General features: G+C 42.4%; 1 protein-coding gene across 4 annotated transcripts in view; it reads left to right on the forward strand.

The window, feature by feature from the left end:
• The first annotated feature begins 741 nt into the window (after positions 1 to 741).
• The window catches only part of LOC112564286 (melanopsin-like), a 67,896-nt gene continuing 48,480 nt past the window's right edge, over positions 742 to 20,157 (forward strand). The window contains exon 1 of one of the 4 annotated variants that reach the window (XM_025238988.1): positions 742 to 1,320. The gene's annotated coding sequence lies outside the window, so the exon portion shown is untranslated. Of the gene's footprint in view, positions 1,321 to 11,382; positions 11,816 to 17,557; positions 17,611 to 19,094; positions 19,239 to 20,157 lie in introns of those variants that run through there. The other 3 variants (XM_025238989.1, XM_025238991.1, XM_025238987.1) reach the window with 3 other exon arrangements.

Raw genomic sequence — 20,157 nt, forward strand, 5'->3', positions numbered from 1 at the left:
ATTTACGAAATTTGCGTAAGAAAACATGCACACTGAGCAATTAGGTAAGAATGTGCAATATATCAGTTTAAGTGGCTGCCCTGCTGCTTAATTGTTCTTTGCCTAGGAACGCCGCTCCTAGGTGACCCATACTTAGCCCAGCTGGCGTTGGTGCTTGGTCAGGGTCAATGATACATACCTGACCTGACCTTCTTTTATTGTAGTTAAGTGTAGGTGTTCAACTGCAACTCCACTTCAGCCCTATAAATATCTAGACGTTTCCAACCTAAGACCTGTCATCCCCCTATTCCTTACTTTCATATTTGTCAATCCTTTGTAGAAGGAAAAACATCTAATACACAAATAATATGCATATGTATACATATATATCCGCATTTCTGCTCTTTCCAAGTATGTGTATGTCGTCTTTCGCTGTATATATTCTGTGACAGTTATCTATCTCTCTGCACTTCACAGACGTTTTTATAAGCCAGCGTAAAATGGGCTGAAAACGTACTCATGTTTTGTTACGAGACTATATATATATTGTTGCTGGCTAAGTAAACCCGGCAAACCCTAAAAATATGGTGGAATGTTTGATGGAAGATGTAATCGATGATGATTTTAAGTGCAATTTTCAAGATTGCACGCATGAGAACATACTTGCTGGCACAATCGAATAATATATGAGCAGCCTGAACATAAATCATATTAATCACCCATAAAATACCTTCCATTGTCGATGCGTTTGCCGGATATATATACATGTATAGCTTGAGGGGGATCTAAACCATGTTGGATGTGAAATGTTTATGCGTGAAGGAATTCGATCAATTAGGCAAAAGGGGAGCAAAATGATGGTGTAGGGTGGTCATCTGGGACAATAATTTGACCGGCTGGTAATCCACACATAATAAATGCCGCATACAATTAATATAATGTATCCCCATATATATCCACCTCCAGTTATTTAATTGCTTACTTGGAAACAAATGGACAAGCGACTGATCTCTCGAGAAAAATAAAAAAAAAAAACACCCTCAAAATATCCTCAGCAACTGATTATTCGGTCGATTAATTGCTGTTTTTAACACCTGTTCTTGAAACGCTGACAGCAGGGCGTATATCGTTGGACACCATTTCAACCCTGTGCTGACCCACACCCGGAATTTGCCGGAATGTGCCGAAGTTTGCCGACTCACCTCACGAGCTCTTTGACCTCGTTTTCTGCGACCGCTTTATTTACTCGCCTCGCCGGCTTCTTCCAAACTTTGCAGACCGCGGATTGGCAAGGTACGAACTCTGTCATAACTACTTAGGCGCGTGTGGCATCAGCCTCCGGTGAGTTCAAACCGTGTTACTGTTTCCTACAATTTTAATAAAAAACTTAAAACATCAAAAAAAAAAAAAAAAAGAATGGTATAACTATCTGTAAAGGACAGTGTTAACGTTGAAATGCTTGTGTGGTTGTTTTTTTGTTTTTTTTAATCCTTGCGAAGATTAGGAATAGGAAGAGAATAGAAGTGAGACAAACCTCACCACCGAATTTCGAATGTTATGGCTGTTGAAAACCAAGGAAACAAGTAGTCATGATGTCTTTGCTGAAAGTAATGACAGTAACAATTAAGTTTAATCTTACGATGAGACTTAATTGTGATTCGGTAATGAATGAAGCAATCAGCTATATATCACTGTACGTAGAGAGACTCAGACTGGGTGTCTGCAAATTCACCTCGATCAGCACGTTGAATGACAGTGTTAAAGTCTCAATATCCACGGTCAAATAGCGACACAAAATAATACATTTTCTTGGTATTATGTTAACATGGCTCAGGGCAGTATGCAGCTTGCCTGAAGGAATCAGATGCATGGTCATGTTGAAAAGTGTAGCTGCATAATGGTGTCTTATATAAGCTCTGTGTGTGTGTGTCTTCCTCGGCAGTAATCAGAATGTGATGGCTTGTATTAATTGTTGATTGCTTATCTGTAAGAAGTTAAAATATATCACTATTTTATTACTAGGATATGGCAAATGGACAGATGTATAGGTCACTATATGTGTATGCATATATTCATGTTTGAATATGTTGCAGAGGAGGGAAAAAGATTGTCATAATTTTTTTTCTCTTTTGATATCTCTCTTTCCCATCATGTCAGTCAGTCTCTCACACACTTATTCACCCCAAAGAAATATCAAGACACAGTATGCTCATACACACATATCTTTCAATGTCTAGAACTCAGATTAGAATAACTATTTTTGTGAATTTAAAGTAACTGTCATAAATTGGAGTTTATAAGTAAAGTAAAATCTTTCAAGTACAAAGTATTCAATGCCTGTACACATCAACATATCTGCCACTGCTGTTTCATGCAACTGTTTATTTTTAAATACAAGAAATGGATAAGGAAACAGGATTAAATTAATCTGTTAAGGATATATATATATGGTTGATATGTGAGCCATCTAATTTTGTAAGTCCAATTAGAGGTACCAAGAGATTTTAGCTGGAGAAGTAGAGAAAGGTCTTTTCTTTGTGGGACATGGATAAACATATCAAGAGTGATTGATGGGAGTGGAAAACACTTTTGTGTGTTCCGATCATTGTGACCAGGCATTCAGTCATTGTTGTGAAGGGAGAGCAGTAAAAACCAATCTGCCCACATTCATCATGCATCATTGCCCCTGCTGGCTTTATTCTGTGCAAGTGGGGAATATTAATAGCTTCATGATTGAACTTATGACAAAAATTAAGTTTGAGGAGAGTAATGATGCTTCCCCACTTCCAGTCTAGTTATTGTTTCTCTGTGATTTATGTTCTATCCAAACTTTAGCTACATTGTGGGGTATTCCGTGACACCAACTGAAGTTATATAAATTCTTGTATAAGAGGTACCAAGTATAAAGTCATTGCTCTCCGATGAAAAGGGGCTACAAATTTGTAATTAAGAATTTGATGCTTGAAGCAATTATTAATGTATAGTGTTCAAAATACTTGTAGACTGTTGATTTTAAGAACTCATTGCTTTTATCTCAGTCTCTCTGAATATCTTTTATATCTACTCCCTTTATCTGTCTCCCACTCTCTGTTCAATTATACTCATTCCCCTGTGTGTAGGTTACTACTGTGTTAGTAAATGTATTATAAGATAAATGACAGGATAATTAAATCAGTTGTGAATGGTGATGGAGCATCTTATATAAAAATTATTTTAAGTTGTAAAACTGTAACAGAAAAGGAGACATACAGTTTTATATGTGGATGGGATTTAATCGTGTCTATGAATATGAACAACTGCATGTACTAACATGAATGAGGGAGAATGTGTGTGTGTGATGGGAGTTGGTACACAAGGTTTCTTTATGCAGTTCTGTGTCTGTTTGTGGCCTGTTTTAACCCTTATTTCTCCACATCTCTTCACAATTCATAATTCTAAAATCACAGAATGGCCTTGTGTGTCATACTTCCTAAATGAGAGGGTTCTTGGAGAAGGGGCCTTTAAACAGTGCAAATTTTGTTGGCAAATTGTCTGTTTCATTCTTCATTGCTTGCAACTCCAGTAACTTGCTGTCCCTTACATCCAACACCCTTCTTGTCTATAGAAGTAATTACGTAGAAACAATTTTAAAAATTATTTATGAATTTGTGGGTAGGTCACTAATGAAATGGTTAATTATTCATACCATGAGACATTTCATCTACTTTTTGGGAAGGATGGCATGTTCGATGTGGTGAAAATAGCCAGAAAATTTATCAATGTTAGATATATTTCGTATAATGTTATCTTTAAAATGGCTTGATTAATTACCCCACATCCCCATCCCCTGCAGGGAACACACAGCAGGACAAGATATCTTCATAGAGGATGAGGATGCCCATTAGGTCACCGATCGATTCATTTACCGATTCGACCACCGGTAATAAAAGTTACTCTTCGTCTGCTAACGCGCACTGACAGTTACACGCATGCATCGCGATATGCACGTGTCCTTTCACTGCCCACCAAGTACAAAACAGACCTGCCGCTGCTTGTCCTGTCTATTTTGATCATACAAGTGTGCTGTGTGATTTGATCACAAACCCACTTCCTAAATGCGTGCACTCACAAAGACTATGGCACAACTTTCTTACAGAGTAACGGATACACGTCATAAGTCAGTCGATGCCGTTGAACAAACGAGGAAGTGAGGGTCGCCTCGAGTGCCATTGATTTTCAGAGGGGAGTTTAGAGTGGGGCGTAGAGTTGTCTGCCATTAATGTACCGGGATGTTTGAGTTTGATTAGTCCAAGCCGACACGTGATATGGAGGGGTGTTCATTATTATTATTTTTAGTGACGCGATTTTTAGTGGTTGCAGGGATGATTGATTTTATAATTATTAAAGAAGCTCGGACTACAGGTACGTTAGTTTTGTTATGGTCGTCGAGTATTAGTCAGTACGGAAGCTATGTTTTCTAACTAGAAATTAAATGGACGGAGGCTCCCGCCCAGACAGCTTTCTGATCACAGTTTATCACCTGTCTCATTTCACATCAACATAACAACCACCACCCTCACCACCCAGTCTAAGTTCTAATGTACGACTAAGGTAGTACATTAAAAGAATACGATACCATTCGTATCCCCCTCTCTGGGGGTATCGCTGTGCTCTGCTTGGGGCGACCAGTGTCGTGCTGAGGAGCGTTCAGGCTGTTGCTAAGCAACAGCTTACAGATAGTCGCATCAAAAACACTCGATGTATCCATTTTATGAAGAGGAAAAAAAAACCAGAAAAGATGCCCAATACTTCAATGGAAGATTCGGTTCTAGGACCAGCAGTTCTTCGAGTACTCGGCGTGATGTCAACGGTCTCTCAGTCACACAGACTGAACCTATAGAGCAGACCTGGGCAAATGCCGGCCCGCGGGCCGGATCCGGCCCTCCTCCTGTCTCTGACCGCCCGCCCGCTGGCCCCCCCCCCCCCCGCCAGTATATATACTATATATACAGTATTGGGTAAAACTGAGTTAACTATATTAGTCCGGCCCTCTAAAACCATCCCAATTTCTCATGCGGCCCCTTGGGAAAATTAATTGCCCACCCCTGCTATAGAGTATAAAGCACTATTATTCAACTTGTCAGGACAAGTTTAACATGTATGGTCCATAAAAAAATGCGGTTCCACAAAACCAGTTGATGTTGATGGACAGAAATGTTAAAATCTGCCCATACCGGGCTTGGTATAGAAGAACCACGCAAATTTTATATTTAAGAAATAAAACATTGTAGAAAGGTGAACATATGTGTTGAGAACTGGGATTTGACTGCACACACACACACACACGTACACGCATGCCAAACTTTCTTTTTGTTGTGTGGGTTGGGTGGAGGTTTCGATTTTGTCTACGTACACGAGTACGCACGCATAAACAAACAATAAAAGACGGTCGCGCAGTCCAACCTAAGATGCTGATACTACCACACAGTGAAGTCAGCTTTGTACCCCGATGAGAAAAGCTGTGAAAAAATGTGAGGTTCTCTTGACACTACAGATGTCAAAGATTTCACTAATGAAGTGTTAGGATCCGCCTTTGACCGAGTGTACTGTGCAACCCTTAAAAAGAATCCATGACATATTGAGCTTCAAGCAAATAATATTTTTAAAACTAACCACACTAAAAAAGGCGTTTCCTCTCACACACGCCCGCACTCGCACCACACACAAACGACAAAAGAAAGACAGATCGCTGTGCGCATGTCAGCCAATGACCATAAAAGTGTCTAAAACAAAATTGGTTTATGTCGTGGTCAAATCATCGCGTGGATGATAATGTGGTCGAACCGGTGACCCTGCCTCCACACCGTGCACAGTTTATGATTAGGGCAGGAGGCCGTGTGAAGTCTTGTCACAGACACATACAGTTCTCTCGTTCTGAACAAAGACAAGTGTATCTGTCTCATGCAGACCGTGTTAACTCTTCAGTGTTATATATAATTACAGCTCTCGCTGTACACACATGAGGCTGTACTCACGATACACTTGGTTGCAGCCACTGGGGACTAAAGTTCTCTGAATCCATATATATATATCCCACGGATATATTACGCTGTGGGGGACAGATGCTATGAACACTGGCGTATATCCTTCTTGGATGAGTTACTGTGGCTATTAATAAGTTATGAAAGGAATTAATAAGCAAAGTGTACAATATTAAGAATTGTACAAATCGAGATCAAAAGAGTGGATGCCTCACCTCGCTTGGAAGACGCAACCTCCACTCCCCTACACGTAGTATCTTGGCAATTGCCGTGTATCCCTGGGAAGTGAAGCGCTGGTATGTGACGGTTAATTATATAGTTGAATTATTTTCCTATCCCTCTTCTAGAATCTTCTAAACTATTAGAAAAAGGGTGATTGCCTTTCACTCTCAGCACGTGCAGATCGGCCTGTCCGCACCGCGCTGACTCACCTGCACCACCTGCCTGCCATGCCACCCATCCGTCAGAAGGAACCATGCAGCCATTAAATCTGACCAGTATTCCACGGAGGTGTGACTTTTTAGGCGGCTAACATCTTGAAAACAGTAGATTGAAAAAAACACCATGAAAGACAGTTCCGATGCACCACTTATGACATCAAGTAATGGGGATTTCTGAGGCAATTAAATTCATCTTCGCTGGTTTCTCCATCCACCACTCACCCACCCCTACCATATCAAATTTGAGACCGACAGGTCACATCCAAAAATGTACCGAATGACCTGAGATGGAAGAACTGCCATTTTGAAAGCTTCTTTGACTAAAGTTATTATTGTGTATTGCTTATTTGTGTGTGTGTGGGTTGGTTTGATTGCAATAAAGACACCTGTCACGTAAAACTACCCGTGCGGAGGCAGGTGCTGCTTAAAGGTCTTGGAGATGTAATGAAGATTTAGAATGCAGATGGTGGCGTGACTTATTTGCACGGCGTGTCCGTGAGATGTGCCATGGGTGTGTGGCTTAACGACCAGTTCAGCTGTCAGGTACGAATTAGCATGTTTCCATTTAATACAAGAAAAGATAAATCCTATCGTCTGCAGGAACGTCACGTGGCTTACCCCAGACAATGCGCCTGTAGGGGGCGATAACGGTTCAGAGGCGTGTAAAAAAGTTACACAACAACTGATCGGAGCTGCTGAGATTGGAATGTGACTGGTCGAAAGCCTTCTGAAACACGACATTTTTTTGATTGTTTTTTATTGTAAATAAAATTGAAACTGCGCAAAAAAAGCAAAACAAAAAAAAAATCGTTGACCGAAGAAGCGCGTAAGACCAATGGAAAGATATATATATTAAATATATCGTTAAAAAGTAAAATTGAAGTATAAACCGATACAGTTTTTCACACTCTTAAAACGTCTTCTATCACTTGTTTTTATCTGGAATGTTAATTCCATTTTGCAGACATTTCACCTTAATCCTCTACGCATTGAAACAACAGAACTGGTCGTCTGTTTTTCTTCTCTGTCTGCAAACCCATTGTCTGCTGTAAATAGAAAGATGCACTACATGAATGGCTCCAAATGGTTAATGTTACAGATACTGAAGACTGATGTTTGTCATGTGCACCGTTCATTGTTAATCACAAGAAATAGCATAGTGTGACGTAGCTGTCTGTGTGTGTTTACACCTCGGAGCCTGTTTACACAACACAGCAGGTAACACCTGCACCTTATGCTTCACCGTACCTGAACACACAATCGCCGCCCTTCCTTTTGGGAGCCTCCAGTGCAGGTATTTGTCCACTGCAAGCATCATTTGTTGGACGTAGTGAGGTTCCAGCTAATCATCTTCGATTTCCTTTCTTCCTTCTAGCCACCCGTCCCCATCTCTCCTCTCCACCCATGGTCACGAGCTTATGTACGAGGGTGTTATCTTGCTGGTGAGGTCAGATAAATCAGACGGCCTCTAGCGAGCCCCTTGAAGTGACGGCGCGCACTGCCTGCGGAGAATTTTATTTTGGAAACTCCTCCCGGATCCAGCTCATGGCTGATTCCAGCTAACTTCAGACAGGTCGTGGATCCTAGAAATACAAGAGTGGACGATTGTAGATGTGGTAAACACTCTTCCTGGCTGTGCCTCCACTCACGAGGAGGCTTGCCACAGCGGCTGTCCAAATAAATACTAGGGACTCTCTCCAAGTATTTCTTTTTCTTTTTTTGCACTCTCTTGTCTGGTCTGTGTTTTCATAACCACCTCTAAAGACAGAAGGCGAGCGGTTTTTATCAAAGGGTTCGACAGCGAATTTCTGTTTTATGTTTTAGAGTGCACCTTTCAGTTATACGAGTGCATCTTTCGTCCTCCTCAGTGTTAGCACGAAGTTTATATATATATGCGTGGTGTTGACTATCTCAAGCAGGGGATTGGATGGAAGTGAACTTGCCGATGGGCTTTTGGGGTTAATCCCAATCCATCGGTTACTTAGTACACCTGATTGTAATCTCGAGCGTTAAATGAATAGTAAGGTAGAACTCCTTGATGCGATGGGGTTTGCAGTCTCTCACAACACTTGACAGGTGAAAATGGTGACAGCCTTCTCTACATCTACCATTCTTTTCTACCCGCTCCATGAGGGCACCTAGAGAACCGAGTCAAGGAATACAGGATGTTGAATGATGCGCGATAATCGTGCATAAATATATTCTAGTTACGGGACATGTAAAAGAAAATGTTAATGAAAAATAAGGAACTTAGAACTAAATCCAGCTTTTTAAACTGAAATGCGTAGAATACACCTCGCGCTGTGATGTGAGGGGGTGGGATGATGGGTTTTATCAGCAAGATAGAGATAACTACCATTTTGTCAGACGTCTGTTCTGCCTCTCATCACACGATGTGAGTGGTGGTTACAGACATGCAACAAGCTGAGACGACGAGCACTCGATGTGGTGTGCCGAGTCACCGAGTGCCGCTGGAAGTATAATAGATACATGCTTATCCACGTTGAGTGCTGCTGTATTGCATGACTAGGTGCGATGTTTGTATACACATTTCTAAAGACATTTAAGAACAGAGGAATGATAATTTTAGAAGCTGCAGTGTATGAGATCGCGTGTCTTGTTTTAATGTAGACTTCTTCCACATTGTCTAAACTCTGGCTCAGGTGACCATTAAAACAGTATTTTATGTGTGACTCCTGTGGGGCATCATGTTTATTTATTTACACTTACATCATGTTTCTTAACATCCTCTTTTTGGTGGTGTGGGTACTGCCTTCGCCTGAACTTCGATTAAAGGGTTGCTTTCGATCTGTTGTAGCCTTGGCGTCAATGTGCTCGAGACACTGTCCATTACGAAGACTGGAGCGAGAGACTATCTTGAAGACATCCGGGTACTTAAGCAGCATCTGCTGGCGGCCGTGAACAGTTTAGCTGAGTGCTGCCTGATCGCATCGTAGTTTTGTCCCCCAACGTGTTTCAAGAACTGAAAGGAGATTTCTCCCCACTCCCTCCCACACACACACCCCTCCCACACACACACCCACCCACACTCCCGACCTTCCTGCACCCTCGTGCTGCTCAAAACTGCTTCTAATTGTTAGCATCGCGCATCTGTATGCTTTTCACCTGCTCCATAAATCCCGTTTTGCAGCTGTTCGTCCTTTAAAAAGAATACACGTTTATGGAAACGATTGCCAGAATAATATTATCCCCGATGCACATGGTTCAGTGGCAAGCATGCACGCCGGACGCCATTAAACATTATTCCTTGTTTAGGACATTTAGAGGAATTTGTGAAGGTTATATATGCAGTCCATTAATTTTCACTCTCTTTTTTATAACTTGTTATCGCCAGCTTCAATGTGATGTATGCATTTCGCAAAAATCGAGGAAAACCTTGGCATTCATATTGTCTTGTGTAAGGCCGTACCCACTAGTGCTAATAAGCTGTCGTTGTACAATTGTACATCCATCAAAACTTACCAGGAAGCCTGGATTTCCACAATTCCGCACCTTATTTTGTCTCCTGGGGTAGATGCCAGCTGAGATGGACTGAAGTTACAGGTGTCGATGTGCCGGTACTCTAGATCCCTCATACGTATCGCAAACGTGCTGTGCGGTATATAGATATGTTTCTTGGGAAAAATTATTATAATTTGCAATATAGTATAGTTGGATGTATCTTTTCTGACACTGATTTATTGCCTCTGTACTTGTAAAAAAAATTCCCGTAAACCTAAGAAAAGAATACGAAAAGTAAAAACAAAATTGTTTACTTTGGCAGAGATGGAGGGAGGGAGAGAGAGAGAGAGAGAGCAATAACAAAAGCGTAACTACAAACAGGTAATAGGAGAGGACAGAAGGAATATTTTGATGGAACTGCCTGCAAAAGAAGTGTTTTTATGTTAAACTCTGCCCGTTTGTTGATGTTGTTTCAATCGACTTAAAGTTCTCGTGTTTTTGACAGAGCTGTCTGCAGAAATGGTGTCAGTCTGACTGTAACACCAGTTATCTTTTGTTAACGATAAAAGACGATTACTTTTTGAAATGTTCTCGCATTTTCCGCTGCTGTTTAAAGTGTTTTTGTGGTATAAGCCGTATGATATGTTAGACGTTTAAAGGTGTCTACGTGCAGGATTTCTAGATTAAAAAACAAAATACATTTAAAAAGAAGCTTTCAGACAGTGTGGTGCCACATCCACTAGGTGAACCCGTACAGATCATGCACCGGAGCAAGGACAAGCTGGAATCTTCCAAATTGTGCAGATCATCTCCTTAAAACTGCTGAGATGTGCACGGAAATATTTGAGAAATCTTTGGGGCTATTTTGAATTTATTATTTGTTGTGGAAGCATACTTCATCACTCATATGGTCTGGATGTTGACTGGCTGGCGAGGAAGCTGGCTAACCCATCAGAAACTGTTTAGGCGTCTTTAGGCTGATGAAGGCAGCCATAAAGCACGAGATGATAGATGATACCCATTGTTCTGAACTTTATATGAACTATTGATGGATCTTCTGCCAAATATATATTGTTAACCAAAATAACTACTAGGATTAAGAAAAGGGTTAGTCTTATAATAAGCACCTTGACATTACAGAATTCTTCGCTATTTCTTACGAGGTTAAAGATTGCCCTGTTGGAAAATTTATTTTCAAGTTAAAGGTTCTACTCATTCCTACAATCTGATCAAATTATATCTCTCGCCAAAATCACTTTAGGAAAGGGTTCAGCTTAGTTCAACCATCTGTCAAGTTCCCGGATGATAGAAGTCGTCATAGCGATGCTCACTTGCTGGCGGGGTATCAACAATCACCAGCCAGCCAGCCAGCCAGCCAGCCAAATAATCAGCTAGTCGTGGCGTTCAATTTTCCTGCTTGGCCTTTGTTGATCTTCGTGCGTGCTTCAAGCCTGCTTTTTCCTCATGTTCAGACTTTTTGTTGCTCACCTTGCCGAATCTTTATCAGATGCAGGAGCAGGTCAGAAGCATAAAGAAGAATATCACCTGTGACCTCCAGCACAACGATCTGAAAGTTTTATACCTTCTCGCTTCTTGTCTTCGTCTTGGTGGACGTTTCAGCTAACTGCATCCTGCAGATGCAACCTCGTTTTTTAAGGGGTGTGCACAAGACTTTAAAATACGATGGCTGTCATACCTAACATTCTGTCAAAGTCGGTCAAGGAAAGTGCAGGTTGGTCTGGGAACAGTTCCAACAGTTCGTGCGAACTCTTTGCCTGCAGCAAGCTGTGGATACAAACAACAACAACAGCAATGAAATATAAGAAGATCATTTTTTTAAAGGGAAGCAGGGATGTTGATGGTGAATATGCCCCCGTCCTACACTCGTCTTGGTCTTCTTTACCGCGCGCTCAGGTACGCAACAGGTCTTGAGAAATCAAAGACATTCTCACGCGCACTCCATTCACACACCCTCCTTCTATTCCTATGAATCTGATCTGTGATTCTTTGTGTGTGTTTGTGTTTTTTTTCTGTTTATGTTCCTGACAGCTTTATAAGCTACCGCACTATTTGCACAGTCTTTTATTTTGCTGAGGCTTAATTTCCTAATCGCAATTGTTGATTCATCTCTCTCTTGCTGTTTGCCACGAGATGTCTGATTAAAATGCCAGGGTGTTCTGTGGCTATGACATTTTGCTCAGATGACATTTATATAGAGCTTTACAAAACAAAGTCACACATTCAATGTTGTTTGACAGTTCAGCGCAGGTATCATCAATAGTCAAACACAAACTTCATTATACTACAATTAGATCATGAGTCCATCACTAACTGTTTACATAGGACAATTAAATCATTGAAAATAGTAATGTTGCAAAGTAATTTGCCGTGTGGCGGACAATGTACATTTATAGCCTTATTCAAAGAAACGAAAATGAAAGAGTCCAAGGGTTGATGAAGAGTGAAAAACTCACGGTTTGGAAAGTAACTCACAAACAGCGGTCTTTTTTTTCCTTGAAAAAAATGTATCTTAGTGGACAGCCGTGATCTCAAAATAAACTTCGAAAACACATGCTTTGGATTATTTTTTCTTAGAGTTTTCTTGCAGTGTACAAGAAAATCTAAGATTTACTGACGTCTACAAATTGCTTTTTCTGGAGCTTCTTGTCTTCTCTCCCATCCCACACCCGCGGCAAAACCTCCCCCATGTCAGGGGGAGAGATGTTGTAATATACAGCCATACATATATTGTTTCTGCAGTCCCTCGTCGGTACAGTACGATGGTGAAATGTTCACCCACTATGTATTCTACAGTGTGGCTGCTCTACAGCTAGACTGAGTGTTGTACACTTGCTGGAGGTGAACTGTAACAGACTGGTAGGCTTATGCAATGATTTCTCTTTTTTTTTTCCTTCTTTTTGGCAAAGATCGTGTTATGAACATTTTCTAGAAGCTTCCATCAGTTGATAACAGAGTTATGCGTTTTAATGTTCTTTTAGGTTTTTTCCCCTCTTTTTATGTCTAGGGACTTCAGCCAATGTAGGATGGTGCTCTCTGCGGCTCTTCTACGCCGAAAGCGTTCCTGATGAAACAGGATTCTGAGAACACAAGGGAGAAAATGTTTTTCTACGATGTCTTATCTCCCCCTTTCATCCTCCACACATCTGTTTCTCTGTGAATTAATTTGTTATTTGCTTCTCTATTCTTGCTTTCGTCTTTGCTTTGTATTCCTGATTTTTGGTATTTCAAGTAGTGATCATTAAATCGCAGTGTTGACCTCTTTCGGCACATGTGAAATGTAGACTATTAGGTAAATCCTTTCTGATATGTCTTTGCTGCTTACCTGAGTTATTTTTATTTGCAGACTATTTAGTTTCACACAACACATTCCTTTACGGTTTAATTATTTATGTAAAACTCGCTGATACCAAAATGTCTGAGCCAGAAGGATAGCGTGCCTTCCATCATGCCTCACCCTTCTGTGAATGTGGCTTGTCACCTCCACATACATCTTGAGGTCTTTGCTTCATATCTCCCTTTTGAACTTCTCGTCCCCTTATCGTCCACAACCATTACTACTAAACGCAATAGCTTTGGTATCCAATAAAACAAGCAACATGTGGCCGCCTGAGAACAGACTCGTCTTGTGGAAGGCCAAAAAGGAGTGGAGGATAAATGAAGGTTTCACGCCGCCTCCTAAGGTTAGAGCTTAATTCAAGCCACTCGATGGAAGCAAATCAGATCTCATGGCATTTACATGTTGGATTCTAAATGCTTTGCTCTGAAGCATAAATATTTGCAGTCATGATTAATCCTTATCTAATCGGACATGGCCTTCTTTGCAGATTGCACCGGCACGGCTTTCAATCGTGGGCCGCTGAAAGTTCAAACAGGAATGCCGAGTCCCTGGGTACGGGTGGCAGCTCGAGAGAGGGAATAATCGATTAGCCAAGGGTTCTTGATGAGATGGGGAGTTGCCTTTCGTTCTTTTGAAGGGGCGCTATCCGACGAGGCGGGAAAAGAGGGGGCGTGGGGAAATGGAGTCGTTGCCAGAGAGGACCTGTGAGGAACGGACAATCCGTTGCAAGGGAAGGAGTGGGCTGGTGTGCGAGTTCGAACGCAGCTCAAGCTATAGGTATGGGGCCCGTTTTCTGCATGCCACGACTGCCCGGTGAAATTGGATGATGAGTTAATTATTGCAGATGACTCAGCCATCGTCTGGATGCACACTTTCATTAAGAGCTGATGTCAAGTGTGTGAGGCACGCATGATGGACGTTCTGGGGGCTTGTGGGAAGGGCGTGCACTCGCTACACTTGACGCCTCCAAACACTTGTTTGCACCCGGCGATATCCTGCAGGTCTTTAAGTAACAGCTGTCCATCATTAGGACTCATGCTTGCTGGGATACCAGACATAGTTGACAGTTTCTGTTAGCATATCTCGGCGTTAGCCGCAGATGGTCGCCGGTTCAAGGCCCGCTCGTGGTCTTGATAGGAAACGGATCACTTCCCACCCAACAAACATTTCTGCATTCTCGTTTTCTCAGTTATAAAATGTTATCGTCGTCTGTCAGGTGAATGAAATGGAAACCAGGGGCAAAGGGCGAGTAGCGACTGGCATTCCCAGGTAAGTGGATGGTTTTCACAGACTGTGAGTTTGGCTGTCGTCCAGCCCGGAGCACCAGGACTGGAATCTGAAGTGGGGGTGAGATTCTAACAACTCGGTGAAAGTTTGAAGACAAGTTTTCACCAACGTGACGTGCTGCCGACCTGCTATCGGGATAAAAATAATGTGAAACAACAGCTGGTTGGGCTAAAGGAAGAAGTATTTCTACCCGAGGAGAAAGAACAGGAAGATTTTATTTGACTGACTAATGGGACACTTGAATGAGTACAGTCTTTTTTACTTCCGTGTGATTTTCCTCTATGGGATGGAGAGTTTGCATGAACTAACCAAGTAGTGTTGCTTGGTTACAGGCTGTCTTTCTTGGTTTCTCTCTATCTCTTGTTGGTAGTGTCTTTTGGATGTCTGGAAATGCTGTAACGAGTGACATTTGAGAAGAATGTAACATGTCAAACTCAGTCGACTACTCATCGCCCTCCTTCCTTCTGGACAGCAGGCAGCTGGTAACGACGAGTCTCGGCATGTAGACTGATAAACCGAAGATCGTAACTTACACACGCAAGAGCTCACAGATAACGTGTGAACAAGAGACCCCCGACAAGCTGCTGGAGAAGAAAATATCTTGCGAAACTCGGACTGCCGAGACTCCTTGTGGATATTTTCTTGTAGCGGCGACATAATTGTAACATAATTAACCCCGAGAAGTCAATCTGAAAACATTGGCTGTCCTTTCTCTGTCTTCTCTTGCACCCATCCTTCCTCTTTTTCTTCATTTGTAAACCTCTCACGCGCACACACACACAACATCCTCAGGTATTGAAGCGGATGCTCATCCCGGCAGGTAGCACGTGAGACATGTTTTCTGATTCCAACATGATTCATTCTCTCTCTCCAGCGGCATCAGCAAGCCTGGTCCATTGCTACTGTTGTGTGGTCCAGGATGCCCCGCGCTGTTGTCTGTTTTCCTCCTCGGCGCCAGGCGGCGCTTGCAGACCGATTCCAGACGCCAGCTCTGGCTCCTGCAGGCAGCGAGCTACCGCCGATGTCTCCTATCAGTAGATGTTCTAGCGGGAGGGAGAGTAGCGGCCAGCGGTTGGGCTTCCATGCAAACAAGTTGTCAGACGACTAGGACTTGACAAACGGCGAAGTATGTCAGCTGCTGCTCTGTAGTCCTGCCCGCACGTGTCTCCATTAACAGATTCTGTGGTCTAACTGGACCAGAGGCTTGTTGCACCTCTCGAAATGTCTGAACCTTTGACCCCATAGCATCTCATCCATCTACACTTACGTACGCACTACAATCTTCCATGTATCCATAACCAGCTTTGAAAGTGGAGAAGGGGAGTCCAAATAATTGATAAGATAAATAAACATTAAGTATTACGAAAAAATCATGTTTTTCAAAGAAACCTTACAAGTGGGAAATCATGCAAAATGAAGCGTTATGTTTGCACGATTTTTTCTTTGAATAAAAATATGAATTATTACAATTTTGTTTTTAATAACCAATGCCAGAAAATAAACGAGCGTGTAAACAAGTTTTAACGCAGACGAGAAAATGGCTTTCTAGTGCCTTATTAATGTGGTCGGTGTTGACCTAAGTGACAAATACGAAAGGAGAGCCTCGTGACACAGATGATAAAATAGGTTTCTAATGTCATATTGATCACGTGTGTGTGTTGATGGCGTGAGCGGTGCGCAGTCTCTTGATGCACTAGCTTGTCCAGTTGTATGTGGCCGGACAGGGTTAATCGGCGCCCACTCATCTACTTTATCCACTTCAGCAATCAGCATCGTGGTGAGTGCAGTCTGCTGTCCATGTCTGTCTCCATCTGTCTTTAGCACAGCTTCCCGAGCGAAACGAGAGCTGCCGGGGGGTAAAATTACCTCCACCACGGGATTTCCAATCATGTGATTATAGTGGGTTAATCACTAGCACCGAGATGACTGTAGTGGATTCGACTGGATTATTTATTTCAATCCTTTAAAAGTCAGGGACTTAAGTTTGAGCAGCTGGTACAGACGATAGATCCTACTGTAGTTGTCTGGCCGCGTGTAATTGGATTAATTATCACAGACCACGCTGTTGTGTACCAGCTGGAGTGAGCAAGGGTTGTGGGTGTGGGTAGTGGTGGTGGTGGGAGATTGACAGTAAACGTGCAACAACTGCACGACGCTAATATCCAGTTGTTTCTGCCAATCTGCTTGTTTTTTGTCTCCCCTGGACGTCAGGCTTACCTCCCTTCCCATCCCCTGGTGCAAGTCCTCTCTGGGTGAAGTGTTGGAAGATAGAGTCGGAGGGAGGGGGCTGTGTGTAATATTGAACATCGGGGCTGTTGTGACTGAGGGAGGGGGAGTGCAGTGCGGTCTGCCAACTATCGTTACCGTCGAGGAGCTCGATCGACGAGGGCCGATAAAGCTGCGTGGGTGATTTACTGTCTCATTAAAAGCGACTCCTCTAGCGTGGCGGCGGCCGGTGGACCGTCAGACATTTAGGGCGGGAATGGTCACGTGAGCCTGCTGTGTAAACATAATTATTGAGAGTGGATTAGTTGTGGAGCAAGAGTAATATGCGTGAGTGTATTATGTGCGTATGTTCTTCTAGTGTGTGTAGGGGAGCGGCAGTAGTATTATTTATAAGCTACAGTAACGGTCAAAGTAAGATGACGTGACGTCAGCACTTGTAGATTTTGAACCCTCTACGTTCGAGGCTTTCCGGGGCTTAAACCCATCTCCATTTGAAATATCTTGCAGAAATCAATTAGAGTACTATTCCGCTCACTCCTCAGCTCATCCATGCATTTAATTCATATTTTTCATGGTGTCGTCTGTTTGCTAACCCTGATGTTTCTTGTACTATCCACTGTCAGTTGCTTGCAGTTTGTTTTTTTCGGCCGATTGAGGCCACACTCACACAGAGATATGCACTAAGGCTTTATTATCAACAGATTCTATTGTTACTAGTTGTTGACCATGAAAGTAGAACAGGGAAGTGGGAAGTGCGTTGACAACGGAAATACAGTTTCAAGTGCAGGTTCGTCTATGTGGGCTTCACTTTGATATGGAGATGAACACCAGTTGCAAGGTTGGTAAAATGATCTTATGTAGACAAGACTGCAGGCAGTGAGAGGCCCTATGGTGAGCTAATGTGTTGATCAGGTACCATATTGACAGAGCAGCTTGTCCTCGGCATCCTCCTCGGCTGGGTTCTATGTCAGAAATAAAGAAGGAGTAGATATGGCATAGGAGGAACAGCCTGGTTTTGCGTATCAGGAAAGATACCTTAAAACTGTGAGCAGGTTGTTCATTTAAGAAAACGGAAATGAAAGGAGAAAAAAGTTAGTTTTGAATTAAAGGGTTGTTTATATATTAATTTGCCATGAAACTAGGTGTTTACTTCTAGACAGATACGAACGTGCCCACGCCATTCGCATTCCGAGTCATTTGTGTTCAACCAACCGTGGCATCATAAAGGCTTTTGTTTTTGTGGGTGCAGGGATGGAGAGATAGAGAATGAAAGCGTTGATTGTGTTTTCTCTTCCAAGGCTTTGTTTTAAAAAGGACCTGCCAGCCGCCTTCATTTCAGATTACGCAAGCATCCTTTTCAACCTCCAGTTATTTTAAGGTGTTTCTCGGCGAAGATGCGGGGCCTTTATTTATATCTTTGTTTGGACTCGGAGGGCTATAAAAGTGCTAACAAAGTTTGGTTTTGTTTTTCTCTCCATCACCTTCCGCTCTGAAGATGGGATATGGTATCCTCGTGAGGAATGAGTCTGTAGCACTACCTTCAGGGTAGCCTAAGACTTTCATTCCGATTACACTTCTCTTGTTTTGTTTTAATTGATGATGAAGAGGCCTGAAGACCGGATTATGTCCACTCAGGTCTTTTTTTCTTTGAGAAACCTGACACAAGCTTCCAGCAGTTAGCGATGGCTGTAGCCGACTAATGGCAGGAAGGAAGATGGCAGCAGTCGTGGCAATGGCGCCATTAGCATGAGTCATAAGCTAAAAATAACTGGAAAGGAAGTAACGTCAGGACTTATTGTTGCTGACGATGTCGGCGAAAACAGGATGAGGAAGAGAAAATCCTGTAAACGGAAACACATTTTCTGCTGTTGCTTCGTTTGAGCGGATTTTACCTTGAAATTTAACCCTGAGATACCAAGTGAAAATAATAAAATTAGCTTATCGAGTAAAAACAGAATCCAGAGAGGAAGTGTGGTGATCGAACATATAAATAAGTTTCAATAGTGTCTAGGAGCACTGTCCTTCTCAGCTAGAAAAATCCGTGCAAACTAATTTCTGAAAAAAGAAAAACAATGAGAGAATAGAAAGTTGTGAAGACCGTTACAAAAAAAAGAGGATGATTAAAGATTGGAACTTGACGAGTTCGCTTCCATGGCTGTCAGGAACATATTTAATGTCAGTCGTTTATTTTTAAATATATGCGCGTGAGATTCGTCTCGCTTTTTCATCACGAGTTCGCTTTCAAGCCACCACATTACAGATTAATTAGGTCTTCCGGTTTCCACGGCTTTATTTTCGATGGTTCGGAAGTAACAGGGTTCATCCATGGGTTAGAGAGTGATCATTTCAGAGACCGAGCTAACCTCAGTATTCGAGTGCAATAAATGTCAGACTGTTCTTGCATTCTGCAAATAACTAAAGCCTATTCGTGTCGACCGAAAAATATCAAGTTACTACAAATTACAAGTAGGTGATGATCACTGATTTTTCTTTTTCTTCTTAATTTCCGCATCCTTGAGTGCAAAGCGTTTCACAGTGTTTGTTGATGCAGATTGGTGACAGGTCTGACCTGCAAATGTCGCCAACAAGTAAAGCTAGGGTTACTGTTTGTGTTACTTGTTATTGTCCTTAACGCATATAAGCTTTTATGATTTTCTGCTGTTGAACTAGTGACCTTCCCTTGTGACCAATGTTTCAACTTTCAGCAAGTTCTAGTAGGTGACCTCTAGTGTCAACACTAAACTATCCACTGCACAACAGCTCGATTTGTTTAGTCACGTGACTTCACGCTGGGTGGTGCCTTATCATCTGCAGCAGCCGCCGACATCCTCTGATCCCGCGTGGTGTCACGTGACACAACCATGACAATGCCGGTGTTTGATGCCAAGTAGCTTGGTCCTGATCCTAGTGCTGCTTGCGGAAAATTGGTTTGAATAGAGAGCAAACCATTGTGGTTTTGTGGGTCGGTCTGCTTCAGAGCCCTTGAACAATATTTTAGAGACCTTACATCAGACATGTTGGCTTTGTTACAGAGCGCTCTGTGCGAACAGTTGACCCTTGCTACAAGAGCGCTCTGTGCGAACAATCTGGTTTTGTATGTGAACATTTACGAATTTTGATGTACATGGTCTCGCATCACTTCCGGGTGGCAGAACATCAACCTGGCGGTAATGCAATATTCAGTCCACACATGTTGTTGGTGTTGTAGTCAGGGCTTGTAGTCAGCATCTCTCACCTGAGAGAGGTGAGCGGAACGAGTGCTGCTGATCTCGTTTCACGGGCTGGGAAATGCACTCACTTTACTCGGGAAGAGGTCACTGAGTCTTCGGAGGACGTGTCTGTGCCGATGCTTGGCCTTGTTTATTCCACCACTAGTTGCATGTGC

The sequence above is a fragment of the Pomacea canaliculata genome, linkage group LG5 (genome assembly GCF_003073045.1).
Source record: "Pomacea canaliculata isolate SZHN2017 linkage group LG5, ASM307304v1, whole genome shotgun sequence".
Classification (NCBI taxonomy): domain Eukaryota; kingdom Metazoa; phylum Mollusca; class Gastropoda; order Architaenioglossa; family Ampullariidae; genus Pomacea; species Pomacea canaliculata.